General features: G+C 40.0%; 1 non-coding gene across 1 annotated transcript; it reads left to right on the top strand.

Moving 5' to 3' along the window:
- The first annotated feature begins 6,538 nt into the window (after window positions 1-6,538).
- On the top strand, window positions 6,539-6,644 carry LOC122044659. The gene has a single exon (XR_006129685.1). It is a non-coding gene; the product is annotated as a small nucleolar RNA R71 (small nucleolar RNA).
- Window positions 6,645-20,285: the final 13,641 nt, after the last annotated feature.

The following is a 20,285-nucleotide window of genomic DNA, read 5'->3' as shown; positions in this document are numbered from 1 at the left end:
GAGTTTGGATATCTTGTGGATCTTGTAGAGGTAATTCTTCATTCGATTTTTCGAGGATCTTCGTGACAGGAACATGCCCGTGTAAGGACGTTTGAGGGATTATCTTGAAGGGGAAATTAGGTATTTCAAGTGGGTAGGGCAGATTTATGCATTAATCTTTATATCTTGATGGGTTGATGAGCGATGGATTCTTATGTTGATTTTCTGAGGGACACATGTGACAGGCAAGCTCGTGTAAGGACAAGATAGATTCATTTCTAATTGATCAATCTAGGTATGAGTTTTAGTCCTAGGTTGGTTCTCTATTGCAAGAGAGAATCGACAACCTTGTACAAATGATGGACAATTGAGAAAAAGGATTTGGTAGATCATTTACATTAAACAACCTTACAAAGAAACCAAAACTCCTAGAATATCCCTTATCATTGTCTTTATTCTTGTTGCCTATTCTTTATTCTTTTGTTTACTTTTCATAGTTACACTTAGACTTTGTTAATCCATTGATTTGTTGTCTAGCTAATTCACTTTGAGACATTCTTAGTGCTTATTTCAGTCTTTGTGGATATGATAATCTTTTATATTACTTGCGATATTTCCGTACACTTGCGGAGGTCAACAACGTGACATACCAAATTCATGGTGTTTGAGGTAATTTAAGGTTGACAAGATAATTAATGGGTAAGACCCTCCTTTTACAACTGTTTGAAATTGTATACGTCCACACTAACGTGGCATACAAAATTCACGGTGTTAGAGGTGTTGGTGAATTTAAATGATATTGTTTTAAGGAATCAATATTATTTTAAATTCAAAGTTTTGTCCAAATATTTGATCAAAGATAGACCAACTATTAATTTTATTTGTCATAAAGTTAGGTTGACGGGATAATAAAATTAATAGATAAAATCTCCTCTTAAAGATTGAATTTGTATACGTGGCATACAAAATTCACGAGGATTTTGAGGTGGTGGTCTTGACCAAATATTTTTGTGATTCTTAGGATTTCAAATGTTAGTCAATCCCCTAGTTGTTATACTATAGAATAGACTTAGTAGACGCAATTATGATTGGAAACAAACTTGGACTCTAAGGTGGACTGCCCTCCCAGAACTGAGAACAATAAAGGTGTGCGGGACCTGACAACCTGCCAAAGTCCAGTTGGGTCTGCGGACCTGACAACTGGTGGGAAGACCTAGTGGATCAGAGGCAAGTTGAGTGACTGCAAGTGGTAAGTAAAGATAAGCAACTGGAGGAGGGATCCAGTGAGGACGCGTTCCTCGTTGAGGGAACTATAGGCGTCGATCTAGCTTAGGTCCATTTGGGAAACCTAAACTGAGAACTTAACTAGATCTTGATCAAGGGGAAACAAGATCTAATTACTACTCATAATTTATTATGTTGTGCTAACTCTACTTTGTAGGGTAAAATATATTGTTTTGATTGCCTGGACTAACCTTTTCTTGCAGGTGGAAAGGCTGAAGAAAAAGGGTCTGGGCGCCCGGAAGGAGTCCGGGTGCCCGGAGCTGGTCTAGGCCCTCGGACCAAGCTAGCCTAGACAGGGCCATGGGCACCTAGGCAGTCCGGGGATCTAGACTTGATCCAGGCACCAAGACCTGAAAATTGATCCACAAGCTTATGTGGAGTGCATTGATTGGTCAAGTCACGTGGTCCAGGCGCCTGGAGGGGTTCTAGGCACCCGGAATGGACTTATTTAAAGGCCTTCAACCCGGAGCTTCAGAATGATAACTTCAATGGCTTTCTCTTCTGCTTGGTGCTTGTTACGCAACTGCAAGTGTACGGTTTCGTCGTTAGTATAGAAAATATCAAATCCATAGGGACTATTGATTAAGCACTAGAGATGTCGCAAGGTAAGTTATCTAGACGGTCGAAAGCTAGCTTTGGCATTTGCAAACTAATGAGGGTGATTGAAAAGGGAAAGAGAAGGATGAGAGAAAGAGAAAGAACTGATCTTGGATGGAATGAGCTTCGGGAGATGGATTCTAGGATTTCGGTTTCATTGTAATACTAGGAGATACTACATAGATTGCTTAGTTTCTACCCTCTGTGCCCATGCTCTTATAGGAAGTTAGATTGCTCAATATCCCTAAGTATCGAATAGAGATGATCCCTGTGAAATCCTATAACGGTTAACCCCTTGTCACGAGGGTGCCTCGGTAGATCACTGGGATACACATCTAGTAAATAAAAATAAGGATAAGGGTTACCTACCTCCTTATGGAGGAATTGCCTCTCCCTTCAAGAGAATGTCCTAAACGTCCATGAACGGGTTACCCTTGTCACTAGGGCCACTCGGGTATACGATCTAAAGCACTCTCTTTACGAGAGCAACAGTTCCTAAGGGATTGTTTCTCCTTTTAAGGGAACGTCTTAAACGTCCAGAAAGGGTTACCCTTGTCACTAGGGTACCTTGGTCAATACGCTCTAAGGTATCCCCTTTACGGGATCAACAATCCTCCACATCAAGTAATCAAAGCATAGAAATGTAAACATGGCACACACGCAACTCATCAAGCATGAACAAGACATCAACAGGTCATTGAATAGAAACAAGGAGAATCTACATAGTTCTACATCTCCATCATATTAAAAATACTTCCTAATCCTAGAACAAGATGTCTACTCCATTGTGGGGGAAGAACAACCCCAGAACATAAAGAAAAGCATACTTATAACCTTAGAAGAAAAGGAAGAAGAGATGCTTAATGATTCCGATGTCTTGGGGATGCTTCCTTGCTCCGGAGATGAACGGATCATCAAGGGATGGTGGTGGATGATGGTCTAGGGTTTCCCCCGAAGGAGAAAACCCTTTCCCAAGGAGAGGGACGAAGTCCCCGAACCAAAGATGATCAAAGAATAGGGTTCTTGACCCTTTTATACCTCCTCCACGCTACCCAGGAAAACCTGGATTATAGGCATCCGGTAAACCAGGTTTTTCACCCATTAAACCAAGTTTTATCGAGATTCACCCTGAACAAAAGTTATAACCCTTGAAATTATTTTGAATCTGATACTTGGATCGAGCCCTGGCTCAAACCGAGCCGAAAGTTATGGTGGTTTGAAGTTTTGTCTGCAGTCTGGGCAGAGGTCCAGTTGAACCAGTGGTTGGGAGGCACAGACGTGCCATTTAGCACGGGAAAACAATTCTTTCTCTCTATTGGACCTGAAGAAAAGTTGTAGATCTTGAAGTCAGCTACGTTTCGGTATAAATAACAGACCGAAACTCCAACGGAGCACAAAGTTATGGCTGAATTATGATCAGTCTGCAATCTTCCCAGAATTCAGCACAACTCTGTTTTGACGTGGCACAACCCGTGTTCTTTGTCGCACGACTGTTTGGAATCCACACGGCCTCACACGACTTCCTCTTGGATTGAGTCACATGGCCATGTGGGATCACACGACTGTGGCCTTCTTCATCTCTGCTGAGGTCACACGGCCGTGTGAATTCACACGGCCGTGGCCTTCCTCCCCTCTGAAATGTTGGCACGACCGTGCCATTTGGCATGGCCGTGTGTTGCTTGGCCACGGTGTGATTGGCACTGTCGTGCCTTTCGGCACGGCCGTGACCCTCTTCAACTCTGTATTGCAAGCACGGTCGTGCCATTTGGCACGGTCGGAACATGCTCATGGCTAGACGGCTGTGTGGTGCTTGCACGACCCAAGCTCCTGTGTGCACTTTCGCACCAAATAACGTCATATTAACAAGAAAACAAACAAAGAGCAGATCTCCGAACACATATAATGGAAGTATGACATTATAAAAAATAGGGTGCAATAAACATAGAATATACTATGAAATACAAGTAGATGTGCGTCCAAACATGCATAAATGATAATAATATTTGCGCACATCACACCACCATACTTAAACCTTTGCTTGTCCTCAAGCAAAACCCGCAATCTAGATTCATGTCATTAGATAGTGCATCATAATCTCTAGGAAGTCAATCTAATTCTATCAGATGATTTCATTGGTGAGCAAGATACAATAGTAGTTTGAGTATGACCTAAGTAGTAGTCCTCCGTGCTCAGTGTAAAGTGGACTAAATTTATCAAGTTTTAATCCCTAAGTCTAGTCAAGTCGTCATAAAATTATGTTCCTTATGCTTCTGGCGATAGACACTTACCTGCCACATGCAAGGTTTGTTCCCCTCAAAAATGCGATGCATCATCTACACAAGGTCTTAAAGGAATACTCAGTATCAAGAGAAACATAGCATTCATTTCCCCAGTAACCTAACTCGGTCTCAAAGGGGTGAATTGCTAGTTTCCACTCACGACAACAATTTTTTTATCCCTTATTTTTTTTCATTCAATTTTTTTTTTTCTTTTTGAATGTTTGCAAAGTACCAAACTTGAACAAACTTTCACATTTTTTTTTTGGGATTACTTTTTTTTTCCAAATGAGCTTACATAATCTGAGTTTATCCAGTAACCAAAATGTAGTTGAGAGGTCACCATAGAAGCACAAGTACTAGTCCAATTATATGAATCATGACTATTTTAGAGTTATCAACCATCAAAAATAGGCATAGTGCATAGAGATCCTAAAACAAGGCCAATACTTAAACTCTTATAGTAAAAGCATTGCTCACTTCATGCTATCAAAGATAGAAAAAGATATATCACTAAACATACTAGCACCATAAGTAACACATAAAATCTAGAATAAATGTGCTAGTATATTGCAACAAGGAACAAGCAATCATAATGTGATGTAAGATGCAACTAGCAAAAATTTTATTATACAAAAAGAATAAAACAAAAAAAAAACCAAATGCATCTATTGCATCCCCCCAGACTTAAACTTTTCATTGTCCTAATGAAAACTAATAACAATGTGGAGGAGACTAAAAGTAAGATAAATAACCAAATAATGTGTGTCAAATGCCCATGTCATCAACTTCTCCATCATGTAATTGCACTCCTCCTAATCTTTAAGTCCTATAAAAGAAGGTAGACAACGAAAATTAAGTAGAGGATACATGTTTATTATAAAGAAATGAAAATGGAAATAATTAAAGATATGAATAAAAACAAAGGTAAAGAACTTGGGTTGTCTCCCAAGAAGTGCTTGTTTAAGGTCATTAGCTTGACCACCTCATTAGATTCATCGAAATCTCGCTCTTGGAGGGGTAAGATATTTTAGAACCCTCTTACCAAGGGCTCTTATTATAGAGAGAGCTTTCAATGTTGGAGTTAAGAAGTGAAGTATTGCTCTCTCCATCTTCATCTTCATGGAAATTCTTTCAGGAGGCCGAAGACGGTTCAGATCGAGCTTCCAATTATAGGCCCCATGAAAATTTGAAATTTCTAAACATGTGGATGTGACTTCCTCTGAATCAAATGATGGTTCTGGTGCTGGCTTTGGTGTTGGTACTTCCAAAGGTGGTGATTCTTGAAACTCTGCAACTCTGCACAAGTCCCTACACATGGATCCACAACATGTTCAATTCTTGCAACTCTCATAATCTTTAAAGGTTGGGTGGATGAAGGAGGTGATTCTTGAGATGCTATTTTCACACCACAACTCCCTATACTTCCTTCCAAATCATCATTATCAACGCAAGCATCGAAAAATAAACCAACGTCTATATCTTCAACAGGAGAATCAACTATAGGAGGATCATTGACTTCGTTTGCATTTTTATGTTGATCTACCTCAATACATTCATCATCTGAAAATTCATTGTCACTATAACATCCTATAAAATCTGGAGGAAGATCTAAAAACTTATTATCCACTGCATTATTATCACAATCCTCATATGAAGAGTCCTTATCTTCATATGTATCCAGAAATCTACACTCAACCATATTAGTGTCACAGAATTTGCCAAAGTCTTCGTTTTTATTGACCCTCACTAGCCTTTGTGGAAAAAGAACCTTTAGTGAAGGTCCTAGGAAAGGTACTTCCTTTTTTCCATATTCCTTTTGAGCTTGCGGAGGAGGTCTAATTTGCATATTTAGTGTAGATGTGATCAATCATTGAGGGAAAGGTACTTGTGGCCGTTGAGAACTTCCTGGAGTAATAGAGGTGAGTTTTTGTGGTCTTCTATTGTTCTTCTCCTCAATTCTATACAAGTCATTTTTCAGAAGTTCTTCATGATTCTTGCCGCTCCTCAACTTAATATCATTACAATTTTCACTAGATCTTATTTGTATAGGAGGGGGATCTTCTTTGAACCATTTTGAAACTATGCTCTCAATCTTTGCCCCCAAATGTTTGAATTCCTCATTCTGTGACTTCTGAATTTCAACATTCTTGGGTGGTTGAATTGCATTTCGTTTGACAGGCTCTCTAGTACATATGGCTTGTACTTCTTGAATTTCTGAGGGAGATTCCATCCAACTTTTGCTTGCCCATCTATGGAGGTTCAATGTCACTTGATCAATTAATGTATAAGCTTCTTCTATACTCTTGTCCATAAATGAACCTTCAGCTGATTAATCTAACAAACACTTATCAGAAAAAGGAATTCCCCTATAGAATATGTGTAGAATCAACCATTTCTCCAAGCCATGGTGAGGGAACTGCCTTTATAGACTCTTGAATCTATCCCATGCTTCGAATAAAGATTCTCCATTTGCTTGAACAAAATTTGTGATGCAACTCCTCATGTAGATTGTTCTTCTTGGAGGGAAAAATGATTCATAAATTGCTGCTCCAATTGTTCCCAACTTGTGACGCTTTGATGTCAAAGAGAATATAACCAAGTCCTTGCTTTGTCCTTGATACTGAAAGGAAATGCCATCAATCGAACTACATCCGCTGACACTCCTTCATAGTCCACCATATCACAAAGCTCTAAAAATCTCTCAAGGTGCAGATAAGGACTTTCTGATACTTCTCCTCTAAATTTATGACCTTGTATCATGGAAATTAACTCTGGGTCTAGTTGGAAACTTTTTGCTTCAATATGAGACTGCACAATGGGAGATAAAAATCTTGCAGAAATGGGTGCAGAAAAATCTCTTAAGGACCTGCTTAACATGTTAGCGCTCATGGTATCTAAGAAAAAATATTTATGAGAAGAATAAAAAAAAAGAAAAAAATGAAAGAGAAGAAGTAAAATGCTATGTGAAAAAAAATCAATACAGAATTTAAAGATAAGAAAGGAAATGTAGATTTTTTTTTTTGAGTTATGAAAATGGAAAAATAAAAAACTATTCACAAGTCTAGATTAACTAAATTGCTAATCAACTAATGCTAATGCGAACAATCCCCGACAACAGTGCTAAAAACTTGTTATGCAACCGCAAGTGTACGGTTTCATCGTCAGTAATAAAAATATCAAATCCACAAGGACTGTTGATTAAGCACTAGAGATGTCGCAAGGTAAGTTATCAAGACGGTCGAAAGCTGGCTTTGGTGTTTGCAAACTAACGAGGGTGATTGAAAAGGGAAAGAGAAGGATGAGAGAAAGAGAAAGAGAAAGAGAATGAACTGATCTTGGATGGAATGAGCTTCGGGAGATGGATTCTAGGATTTCAGTTTCATTGTAATACTAGGAGATACTACATAGATTGCTTAGTTTCTACCCTCTGTATCCATGTTCTTGTAGGAAGTTAGATTGTTTAATATCCCTAAGTATCGAATAGAGACGTGTTAGCTAGAGCCCTAGAGCCAATCATTTGATGATTGTATTTTGGACTTGTTGTATCATATTCTATATAATCAAAGGCATTTGGTTTTTGGTTATTATACTTACTTATATTGGTGCCAAATAATCTAAGTATAATAATGTCCTTGAGTAGACGGTTTTCACCTATATCAATCTGTTAGTTGAACCGATAGTGAGATGATATAGGGAACACTACTCTTAATCATTCCTAGTCGAGTATTAACATTCAGGGACAATGTTAATGCAATAAGACTAGCATGTAGGTCAACTCGATGACTTGATCTCACAAGTCATGGATATAGAGATATCAAGTTGACACATGGGTATGCATTAGAGAATGTATACTGAATGACCCGCCATGAGAAAGTATCATGGATCGTTATATGAGTGTCATATACTTTCTCATGTGGCTATTAGTATGACTACTAGTCCTTAGACCTGAAGTCACCATGGTTCCCTACATAAGGAGTTATGTACTTTGGTTTCGTCAAACGTCACCCGTAACTGGGTAGACCATAAAGGCGATTACTAGGTATGTAACAAATTATGCGGAGGGATGTGAGTGATGTAGATGGGATCTATCCCTCCTATATGACGGGAGAGACATCGGTATTCTTGATAGAGTGAGACCACGAAGTGCATGACCATGCCCAAATGAGTCAATATAGGATATTGAGCCCATTTGATTGAGTGCATCTACTTGGAGTTCATGATTTAGATTGATTAGAGGATGACACGGTCTATGTTGGGTTCTTCGGGCCGCGAAAATTGCTTTTTCGTGTCGCGGAAACCCCGAGACACCCAAAGCCATGGATCTCGTGCAAAGATTCGTAAACAAAATTTTTCGAAAAACCTTTTTCTTGTACGAGTTTGTAAAAACTTTAGATCTACACTAAAGTTAAGATCATTACCCTTGATGCGCGCCCCACGCGAATCCCGCTCGTCCAAATGGTGCCGGATCTCAAGACCGTCAAGCGTACGATCCTCTAGAAGTATCCACACGGACACACTAGATGGAGGTGACCAAAAACCAAGGTGTGCTAGCACCTATGTGGTTCGGCCAAGGAAGGAGGAGAGGGAGAGAGCAAGAAGAACACTAGGAGGAAGAAGAAGGAATGAATGATAGAATAATTTTCAAAATGAAAATTCTTCTCCACATTCAAGTGGCCGGCCACCTTCTAGGAGGTGTAACCCCCACATTAATTCCAATTAATATGGAGACCATTAAGAGTTGTAACCCCCATGAGGTGGCACTCTAGGATGATGTGGATCAACACTATTGGTCCACATCTTGCCACCTCACTAAATGACATGACAACAAGTGTAACCTCCTCATTTAATGTGGGCCGGCCACATTAAATGCTATGGAGGCTTGTAACCTCCATGAGGTGGCACACATTAATGATGTGGAGCAATCCTATTGGTCCACATCTTGCCAACTCACTAGTGATGTGGAAAAAAGTCAAGTCAAACATGACTTTTTTTTCTTCCTCTCAAATCAAGTCAAACTTGATCAAATCTCTCTCATGGTTGATCTAATCCAACCATATGATTCAAGCCAACTTAATATAATGAATCTAATTCATTAAATTAAGTTGATTTAATGAGTCATAATCTAAATTAGACTCATTGAATACATGAATCAACTTGAGTCCAACTCAATGAGCCCAATTTGGATTACTCTTAATCCAATATGATTCATCAAATGAATCTAATCCTCTTAGTTCATCATATGAACCAAATCTCCATCTAATTGTCCTTAGTGTGTGACCCTATAGGTTCTTGTAATGTTGGCAATGCCCTAAACCCATTTAGGAGCAGAAGTAATGAGCGGTATCTAGCAACACATCATTACTACCCAAGTTACAAGAATGTCGAGATCCGACATCACCTTGTGACTACTAATTGTGACTCCTCACAAAATATGTCATTGTCCTTCTATCCTAGACATCTAGATTGATCAATATGAGGCATAGACCGTGTCATCCTCTAATCAATCTAAATCTTGAACTCCAAGTAGACTCACTCGATCAAATGAGCTCAACATCTAATGTTGACTCATTTGGGCATGGTCATGCACTTCGTGATCTAACTCTATCAAGAATATTGATGTCGCTCCCGTCATATGGGAGGGATAGATCCCATCTACATCACTTACATCCCTCTGCATAATTTGTTACATACCCAGTAATCGCCTTTATAGTCCACCCTGTTACGGGTGACGTTTGACGAAACCAAAGTACATAACTCCTTATGTAGGGATCCATGGTGACTTCAGGTCTAAGGACTAATAGTCATACTAATAGCCACATGAGAAAGTATATAACACTCATATAACGATCCATGATATTTTCTCATGGCGGGTCATTCAGTATACATTCTCCAATGTATACCCATGTGTCAACTTGATATCTCTATATCCATGACTTGTGAGATCAAGTCATCGAGCTGACCTACATGCTAGTCTTATTGCATTAACATTATCCCTGAATGTTAATACTCGACTAGGAATTATTTAGAGTAGTGTTCCCTATATCATCTCACTATCGATTCAACTAATCGATTGATATATGTATGAACCTTCTACTCAAGGACGCTATTATACTTAGTCTATTTGGCACTAATACAAATAAGTGTAATAACCAAACAAATGCCTTTATTAATATACAAGAATATGATATACATGAGTCCATACAATCATCAAATGATTGGCTCTAGGGCTCTAACTAACAATCTCCCACTAGCACTAGTGCCAATCAGTATAGGCTCTAAGGCCTAATGACCTAGTGTGACCATCATGCTTCCTCTGTGCCAAAGCCTTGGTCAAGGGATCTGCGATGTTAGCCTCTGTAGGTACTCTGCAAATCTTCACATCTCCTCTATCGATAATCTCTCGAATGAGATGGAAGCGCCGTAGTATGTGCTTGGTCCGCTGGTGTGAGCGAGGTTCCTTCGCCTGTGCTATAGCTCCATTGTTGTCACAATAGAGCTCAACTGGGTCAGCGATGCTAGGAACCACCCCAAGTTCAGTGATGAACTTGCGGATCCAAACTGCCTCCTTTGCTGCCTCTGATGCAGCAATATACTCGGCCTCTGTTGTAGAATCAGCTACTGTGTCCTGCTTCGAACTCTTCCAGCTCACAGCACCACCATTTAAGCAAAACACGAACCCTGACTGCGATCGGTAATCATCCTGATCGGTCTGGAAGCTGGCATCACTGTAACCCTTTACAGTTAGCTCATCATTGCCTCCATATATCAAGAAATATTCTTTAGTCCTTCTTAAGTACTTAAGAATATTCTTGACCGCTATCCAGTGACTTTCACCTGGATCTGACTGCTATCTGCTCGTCATGCTCAAAGCATACGAGACATCAGGTCGAGTACATAGCATGGCGTACATGATCGATCCTATGGCTGAGGCATAAGGGATCTGATCCATGTGGTCTCTCTCCTCTCTAGAAGAGGGACCTTGAGTCTTCGAAAGACTCACGCCATGTGACATCGGCAGAAATCCCTTCTTGGAGTTCTGCATGGCAAACCGAAGGAGTACTTTGTCAATGTATGTACTCTGACTTATGCCAAGCAATCTCTTAGATCTATCTCTATAGATCTGTATCCCTAGAATGCGGGATGCCTCACCTAAGTCCTTCATTGAGAAGCAACTCCCTAGCCAGGTCTGAAGCATAGGGATGTCCTTCCAAATGAGTAGTATGTCATCCACATACAATATGAGGAAGACAACTATATCCCCTACAACCTTCTTGTAGACACAAGGTTCATCTTCGTTCTTGATGAAACCAAACTGTTTGATTGCATCATCGAATCGAAGATTCCAGCTCCGAGAAGCTTGCTTTAGTCCATAAATGGACCTATGTAGCTTGCATACTCTACTAGTATGCTGTGGATCTACAAAACCCTCAGGTTGTGTCATGTACACATCCTCGAGTAGGTTTTCATTCAGAAACGCGGTTTTGACATCCATCTGCCATATCTCATAGTCATGGTAGGCTGCAATAGCAAGCATGATCCGAATAGACTTAAACATCGCTACTGGAGAAAAGGTTTCATCATAGTCAATACCATGAATCTGCTTGAAACCTTTAGCTACCAAGCGACCCTTATAAATAAGTCCATCCATGTCAGTATTTCTCTTAAAGACCCACTTACACCCAATGGGTTTTACCCCTTCAGGTGGATCAACCAAAGTCCATACTTGGTTGGTGTACATGGATTCCATTTCGGATCTCATGGCTTCTAGCCATTTCTCGGAATCTGGTCTCATCACAGCTTCCTGATAGGTAGTAGGCTCATCCTCTATGAGCATAACGTCATCATGGTCAGACAAAAGAAATGAGTATCTCTCAGGCTGACGACGTACCCTATCAGACCTGCGAAGAGGTATGTCTACTTGAACTGGTTGTTGTTCCTCAACTCCTTGTGGAACATCATCCACAACACTTTGTGGCTCCAGTTCAACTTCCATCGAGGCTTCAGTGCTAGTATTCGCATCTTGAACTTCTTCAAGATCGAACGTGCTCCCACTAGTCTTTCTAGAAACTAAGTCCCTTTCTAGAAAGACCCCAGTCTTTGCCATAACTACCTTGTGCTGACTGGGAATGTAGAAGTAATATCCCTTAGTTTCCTTGGGATATCCAATAAAATAGCACTTGTCGGATTTGGATCCTAATTTGTCTGAGACTTGACGTTGAACGTAAGTCTCACAATCCCAAATCCTCATGAAAGACACCTGGGCATCTCTCCCAGTCCATATCCTATATGGTGTCTTTATCACGGCCTTGGATGGAACTCGGTTGAATATAAAATCTGCCGTGTCTAGAGCATAACCCCAAAGGTATGTCGGAAGATCAGTGTGACTCATCATAGATCGTACCATATGTAATAAGGTACGATTCCTCCTTTCGGATACACCATTCCACTGTGGTGTTCCAGGAGGAGTGAGTTGAGATAAAATCCCACACTCAGCTAAATAGTCACGAAACTCATGGCTTAAGTATTCACCACCTCGATCTGATCGAAGTATTTTAATACTCTTGCCAAGCTGGTTCTGTACTTCATTTTTAAATTCTTTGAACTTTTCAAAGGATTCGGACTTATGTGTCATCAAGTACACATAACCGTATCTACTGAAGTCATCAGTAAACGTGATGAAGTACCTATAACCGCCTCTAGCAGCGACATTGAAAGAGCCACATACATCACTATGTATGAGTCCTAACAAATCAGTCGCTCTCTCGCTGTGCCCACTAAAAGGAGTCTTGCTCATCTTGCCTCATAGGCATGACCCGCATATCTCATATGATTCAAAATCAAATGAGTCCAGCAAACCATCCTTATGGAGCTGGGATAAGCGCTTGTCATTTATATGACCTAAGCGACAGTGTCAGAGATACGTGCGGTTCATATCGTTCGATTTGAACCTCTTGGTACTAACGTTATAGATAGGGCTCTCTAGATCTAGAATATAGAGTCCGTTTATTAGAGGTGCACTACAATAGAACATATCGTTTAAATAGACAGAACAACATTTGTTCTTTATTATAAACGAGAATCCTTTCTTGTCCAAACAAGAAACTGATATAATGTTCTTAGTCAAGGCAGGCACATAACAACAATCATCTAATTCTAGTACAAGCCCAGAGGGAAGAGATAGATGATAAGTTCCTACAGCAATAGCAGCAACTCGTGCTCCATTGCCTACTCGTAGGTCTATCTCACCCTTCATCAATGCCCTGCTATTGCTTGTACATTAGTACAAATGTGAAAAACACAGTATCTAATACCCACGATGAAGAAATAGAGAGGTTGACTTCTATAACATGTATACCTGAAGTAGAAATCTTATTTCTCTTCTTCTTAAGATCTTCCAGGTATTCTTTGGAGTTCCTCTTCCAGTGCCTTGCTTGTCCTTGATATAGGTGACAAAGATGCTCAACCATATCGTAAGCGCCCATCAACTCATGTTGCTTCTGAAGCTCAGAGTTCATGGTCGCGAGCATAAGACAGGACACATCTAATGCGTCATCTTGATGCTTCTTGTAAGCATCTCGGTCTACTCGCATGGCAGTGGCAGGAGGAGCCTCCGGAATGGGCTGCTCCAGAACGTACAGTTTACATTCCTGAGTGAGAACAATTCTCAGGTTCCTGTACCAGTCCAGGAAATTTGCTCCGTTGAGCTTGTCCTTCTTAAGGACAGAACGCAGGGAGAAAGAGTTCGTATTCGACGTCATGGTTATCTACAACATAAAATTTGCAGAAATAAATATCATATTCTTTTAAAATCATTTAATTAGGCCTTTAACTAAATGATGCATCCACTGAATACTATAATTCTTGTGGGACAAGATCCACATCATACTAACCCTTGAGTTAGCTTTGGCAAATACGCCCAAGGCTTAGTATGATCGGTAGGTAACGATTACCAATTACATCTCTATGCAACTCTTGTTTATAGGATCAATATCCGCATTTATATTAAAACTCAAGTTAGCTTTGGCTAATACGCCCGAGAGTTAATATAGATGTGATTTTGACTTATCTTTTCCAACCGTTGGAAGAATGCCTATAGTTGACTCGATCTAACCGAGCAACTAGGAATACTCAATCTAATTGAGTTTGTATTCACCCATGCGTTGATAGGCGGGACCAAGATTGTCCCTCCGTATCCTACCAAGATAATATGTATTGCTCTGCTTTGGCAGATTCAACAATACATGTGATCGAGGTAGTGATAGGTATCACGGCACGGTTAGGCATTTTAGAGTTGGTTCGATCTAGATCTAATCTAATCGAGAAGGATGCATCTTGTGCACGACTTAGATCTAATCTAATCGCAGGGTGCATCATGTGCACGACTTAGATCTAATCTAATCGTTAAGGCACTAATTAATTAATTAATCATTAAACATGCATCAAATACATAACAATTAATTAATTAATCTATTTGTGATTTAGTCATGGCCCTACTACGATCTTCTCAAGCCAATGAGAAGATCGAATGGTCAACCTAGGGTCAACAGCTTCTCCAAGCTCCTCCCTTTGACCACCTTGTGTTGCTCGTGCCCGCCTCGGAACTCCGTCTCGTGTGGACCCTCCACCGCTCCAATTTGTACATTACAATTTGAAACTCAAGTTACATTCGATTCTAAATATAATTTACAACAAGAATATAAGAGAAGGCACGACGCGCAGGTCGCGAATAAATAAAAACATACAACACGCGCAAACACATAACGGCACGCAGGCCGTATTATGAATTACAACACAACCAATCATATTGGATTTTTGGGCCATGACTATCACAAAATTTATATATAATTCAAAATTATATATTTTAATAATTTTCTATAATTTTAAAATTAATTTTTAAAATTTTTACGAGTAAAAATTCCCGGTGGTCCCGTTTAGCGGTTTCGGGCGCAATCGCGGAACGGATCCTCTTGCGGGGCCCAGGGGCAGCGCCCCTACCCGCGATCTAACCATCGCGAGGGTTCCTTTGTGATCCAACAGCACCTAAACCCGCTGTCCCAAAACGATTTGGGCCGAGACATTGCCGTTTCAAAAAATCTTCCCGGCGGGTTCGTTTTTAGCGATTTCGGGTGCAATCGCGGAGCAAATCCCCTTGCGGGGTTATGGGCAGTACCCCTACCCACGATCTAACCATCGTGAGTTGCTCCTTTGCAATCTAATGGCACCCGACCCCGCTGTCCCAAACGAATTTGGGGCAAAACGAAGCCGTTTAAAAGAAAACTTTCCGGTAGCCGAAGCCTACAAGTGCCGAGACACTTGTGCTTCACTTCTACGGAAAAATTACTCATAAAAACTCTAAAAACTCAATTTTTACAGAAAATCACAGAAGGTATATTTTTCATAAAAATGCAAACGAACTCGTACAAGTCTTTGCACGTGGCTCTGATACCACTGTTGGGTTCTTCGGGCCGCGAAAACCGCTTTTTCGCGTCGCAGAAACCCCGAGTCACCCAAAGCCATGGATCTCGTGCAAAGATTCGTAAACAAAATTTTTCGAAAAACCTTTTTCTTGTATGAGTTTGTAAAAACTTTAGATCTACACTAAAGTTAAGATCATTACCCTTGATGTGCGCCCCACGCGAATCCCGCTCGTCCAAATGGTGCCGGATCTCAAGACCGTCAAGCGTACGGTCCTCTAGAAGCATCCACACGGACACACTAGATGGAGGTGACCAAAAACCAAGGTGTGCTAGCACCTATGTGGTTCGGCCAAGGAAGGAGGAGAGGGAGAGAGCAAGAAGAACTCTAGGAAGAAGAAGAAGGAATGAATGATAGAATAATTTTCAAAATGAAAATTCTTCTCCACATTCAAGTGGCCGGCCACCTTCTAGGAGGTGTAACCCCCACATTAATTCCAATTAATGTGGAGACCATTAAGAGTTGTAACCCCCCTGAGGTGGCACTCTAGGATGATGTGGATCAACACTATTGGTCCACATCTTGCCACCTCACTAAATGACATGGCAACAAGTGTAACCTCCTCATTTAATGTGGGCCGACCACATTAAATGCTATGGAGGCTTGTAACCTCCATGAGGTGGCACACATTGATGATGTGGAGCAATCCTATTGGTCCACATCTTGCCAACTCACTAGTGATGTGGAAAAAAGTCAAGTCAAACAAGACTTTTTTCTCTTCCTCTCAAATCAAGTCAAACTTGATCAAATCTCTCTCATGGTTGATCTAATCCAACCATATGATTCAAGCCAACTTAATATAATGAATCTAATTCATTAAATTAAGTTGATTTAATGAGTCATAATCTAAATTAGACTCATTGAATACATGAATCAACTTGAGTCCAACTCAATTAGCCCAATTTGGATTACTCTTAATCCAATATGATTCATCAAATGAATCTAATCCTCTTAGTTCATCATATGAACTAAATCTCCATCTAATTGTCCTTAGTGTGTGACCCTATAGGTTCTTGTAATGTTGGCAATGCCCTAAACCCATTTAGGAGCATAAGTAATGAGCGGTATCTAGCAACACATCATTACTACCCAAGTTACAAGAATGTCGAGATCCGACATCACCTTGTGACTACCAATTGTGACTCCTCACAAAATATGTCATTTTCCTTCTATCCTAGACATCTAGATTGATTAATATGAGGCATAGACCGTGTCATACTCTAATCAATCTAAATCTTGAACTCCAAGTAGACTCACTAGATCAAATGAGCTCAACATCTAATGTTGACTCATTTGGGCATGGCCATGCACTTCGTGGTCTAACTCTATCAAGAATATTGATGTCGCTCCCGTCATATGGGAGGGATAGATCCCATCTACATCACTCACATCCCTCTGCATAATTTGTTACATACCCAGTAATCGCCTTTATAGTCCACCCTGTTACGGGTGACATTTGACGAAACCAAAGTACATAACTCCTTATGTAGGGATCCATGGTGACTTCAGGTCTAAGGACTAATAGTCATACTAATAGCCACATGAGAAAGTATATGACACTCATATAACGATCCATGATACTTTCTCATGGCGGGTCATTCAGTATACATTCTCCAATGTATACCCATGTGTCAGCTTGATATCTCTATATCCATGACTTGTGAGATCAAGTCATCGAGCTGACCTACATGCTAGTCTTATTGCATTAACATTGTCCCTGAATGTTAATACTCGACTAGGAATGATTTAGAGTAGTGTTTCCCTATATCATCTCACTATCGATTCAACTAATCGATTGATATAGGTATGAACCTTCTACTCAAGGACGCTATTATACTTAGTCTATTTGGCACTAATACAAATAAGTATAATAACCAAACAAATGCCTTTATTAATATACAAGAATATGATATACATGAGTCCATACAATTATCAAATGATTGGCTCTAGGGCTCTAACTAACAGTCTATGCCTCACATTGATCAATCTAGATGTCTAGGATAGAAGGACAATGTCATATATTGTGAGGAGTCACGATTAGTAGTCACAAGGTGATGTTGGATCTCAACATTCTTGTAACTTGGGTTGTAATGATGTATTGCTAGATACCGCTCATTACTTATGTTTCTAAATGAGTTTAGGGGCATTGCCAACGTTACAAGAACCTATTGGGTCACACACAATGAACAAGTGGATGGAGATTAGGTTCATATGATGAACCAAGAGGATTAGATTCATTTGATGAATCAAATTGGATTAAGAGTAATCCTAATTGGGCTAATTGAGTTGGACTCAAGTTGATTCATGTGTTCAATTAGTCTAATTTAGATTATGACTCATTGAATCAATTTAATTAAATGAATTAGGTTCATTATATTAAATTGGCTTGAATTAAATGGTTGGATTAGATCAACCATGAGAGAGATTAAGTCAAGTTTGACTTGACTTGAGAGGAAGATGAAAAGTCAAGTTTGACTTGACTTTATGCCACCTCATTGGTGAGTTGACATTAAGTGGACCAATGATGATGCTTCACATCATCATGGTTACTTAACTGAAGTGCCACCTCATGGGAGTTACCAAGAGTTGTGACTCTTGGTATCCCATGGAGGTTACAAACCACTTAATTAGATGAAAAGAGTTTCATTTTGCAAGTGTAACTCTCATTCAAGTGATCTTCCTCCTCCTAAGCTCTCTTCTTGCTCCTTCTCTTCTCTTGGTCGTGGGTTTCAAGCAAGGGAGAAGAAAGGAGAGTGAATCTAATCCAATAAGAAAGGTTAGTGAAAATCACATAGAGATTTTAGAGGAGTGTGTTCTCTTCTTTTTCTTTCTTCTTCTTCCAATCCTACCCGAGAGCCCTAGAGAGTGCTAGCACACTTGTGGTGCTCTCTTCTCCATCCTTGAGTGTTAGAGAACACTTCTTGTTCGTGTGGATATCACTAGAGAGTTGTCTACGTTGACAACTTCGAGATACGGCGTACCGTTGGACGAGCGGGATTTGCGAGGGCACGCTTCAAAGGTATAAAATATTTTTGCTTTGTAGATCTACTGTAGATCATCGTTTGAAACTCATACTCATATTTTTGAATGTTTTCTTCGCACGGATCCAATGGCTAGGGGGTTTCGGGGTTTCCGCGACGCGAAAAACCCAACAGTGGTATCAGAGCCACGTGCGAAGCTTGTACGAGTTTAGTTTTTGTTTTTATGAAAAAAATTCAGTTCTCTGATATTCTGTAATTTTATGGTTTTTAGAGTTTTTATGGGTATTTTTCTCGTAGAAGCAAAGCACAAGTGTTTCGACACTTGTAGGCTTCGACTACCGGGAAGAATTTTCCAAAACGGCAAAATTTCGCCCCAAAGTTTTGGGACAGCGGGCTAAGATGCTGTTAGATCGCAATGGAACCCTCGTGATGGTTAGATCGCGGGTAGGGGTGCTGCCTCTGACCCCGCAAGGGGATTCGTTCCGCGATTGCGCCAGAAAACCACAAAACGGAACCGCCGGAAAATTGTACTCGTAAAAATTGTAAAAATTATAGAAAAAATTACAGAAAATTATATAAATATATAATTTTTAATTCTATATTATTTTTGTGATAGTCATGGCCCAAAAACCCAATTTGATTGGATAATTCGTGTTGTAATTCATAATACGGCCTGCGTGCCGTGATGTGATGTGCGTGTTGTATGTTTTTATTTTTCGGGACCTGCGCATCGTGCCTTTCTCTTTTATTCTTGTTGTAAATTAGATTTAGACTCGAATGTAACTCGAGTTTCAAAATGTAATGTAATATTGAAGCGGTGGAAGGTCCACTCGAGACGGAGTTACGAGGAGGGCGCGAGCAACACGAGGTGGTCAAAGGAAGGAGCTTGAGAAGCTGTTGACCTTAGGTTGACCATCCGATCTTCTCATTGGCTTGAGAAGATCGTAGTAGGGCCATGACATAATCACAAAATTATTTGATTAATTATTTAATTAATTGTTTTGTGTGTATGTGATGCATGCTAGTTAATTAAGTAATTAATTAGTGCCTTACGATTAGATTAGATCTAAGTCGTGCACATGATGCACCCTTCGATTAGATTAGATCTATCGAGTATATGATATGCATCATCGTTTAGATTAGATCTAAATCACATCAACTCGTAATGCCTACCATGCCGTGATACCTACCACTACCTCGATCGCATGTTGTTGTTGAATCTGCCAAAGCAGAGCAACACATACTATCTTGGTAGGGTACGGAGGGACAATCTTGGTCCCGCCTATCAACGCATGGGTGAGTACAACTCAATTAGATTGAGTATTCCTAGTTAACTTGGTTAGATCGAGTATAACTATAGGCATTTTCCAACGGTTGGAAAGATAGATCAAAATCACATATATATTAACTCTCGGGCGTATTAGCCAAAGCTAACTCGAGTTTTAATATAAATGCGGATATTGATCCTATAAACAAGAGTTGCATAGAGATGTAATTGGTAATGGTTATCTACCGATCATACTAAGTCTTGGGCGTATTAGCCAAAGCTAACTCAAAGGGTTAGTATGATGTGGATCTTGTCCCACATGAATTATAGAATTCAGTGGGAGCATCATTTAGTTAAAGGCCTAATTAAATGATTAAGAATATGACATTTATTTCTGCATTTATTTTTGTTGTAGAATTTTCA

Source organism: Zingiber officinale, chromosome 2A (assembly GCF_018446385.1).
Source record: "Zingiber officinale cultivar Zhangliang chromosome 2A, Zo_v1.1, whole genome shotgun sequence".
NCBI lineage: Eukaryota > Viridiplantae > Streptophyta > Magnoliopsida > Zingiberales > Zingiberaceae > Zingiber > Zingiber officinale.
Note: the sequence above shows the minus strand (reverse complement) of the source record. Positions and strands in the feature narration are given on the sequence as shown.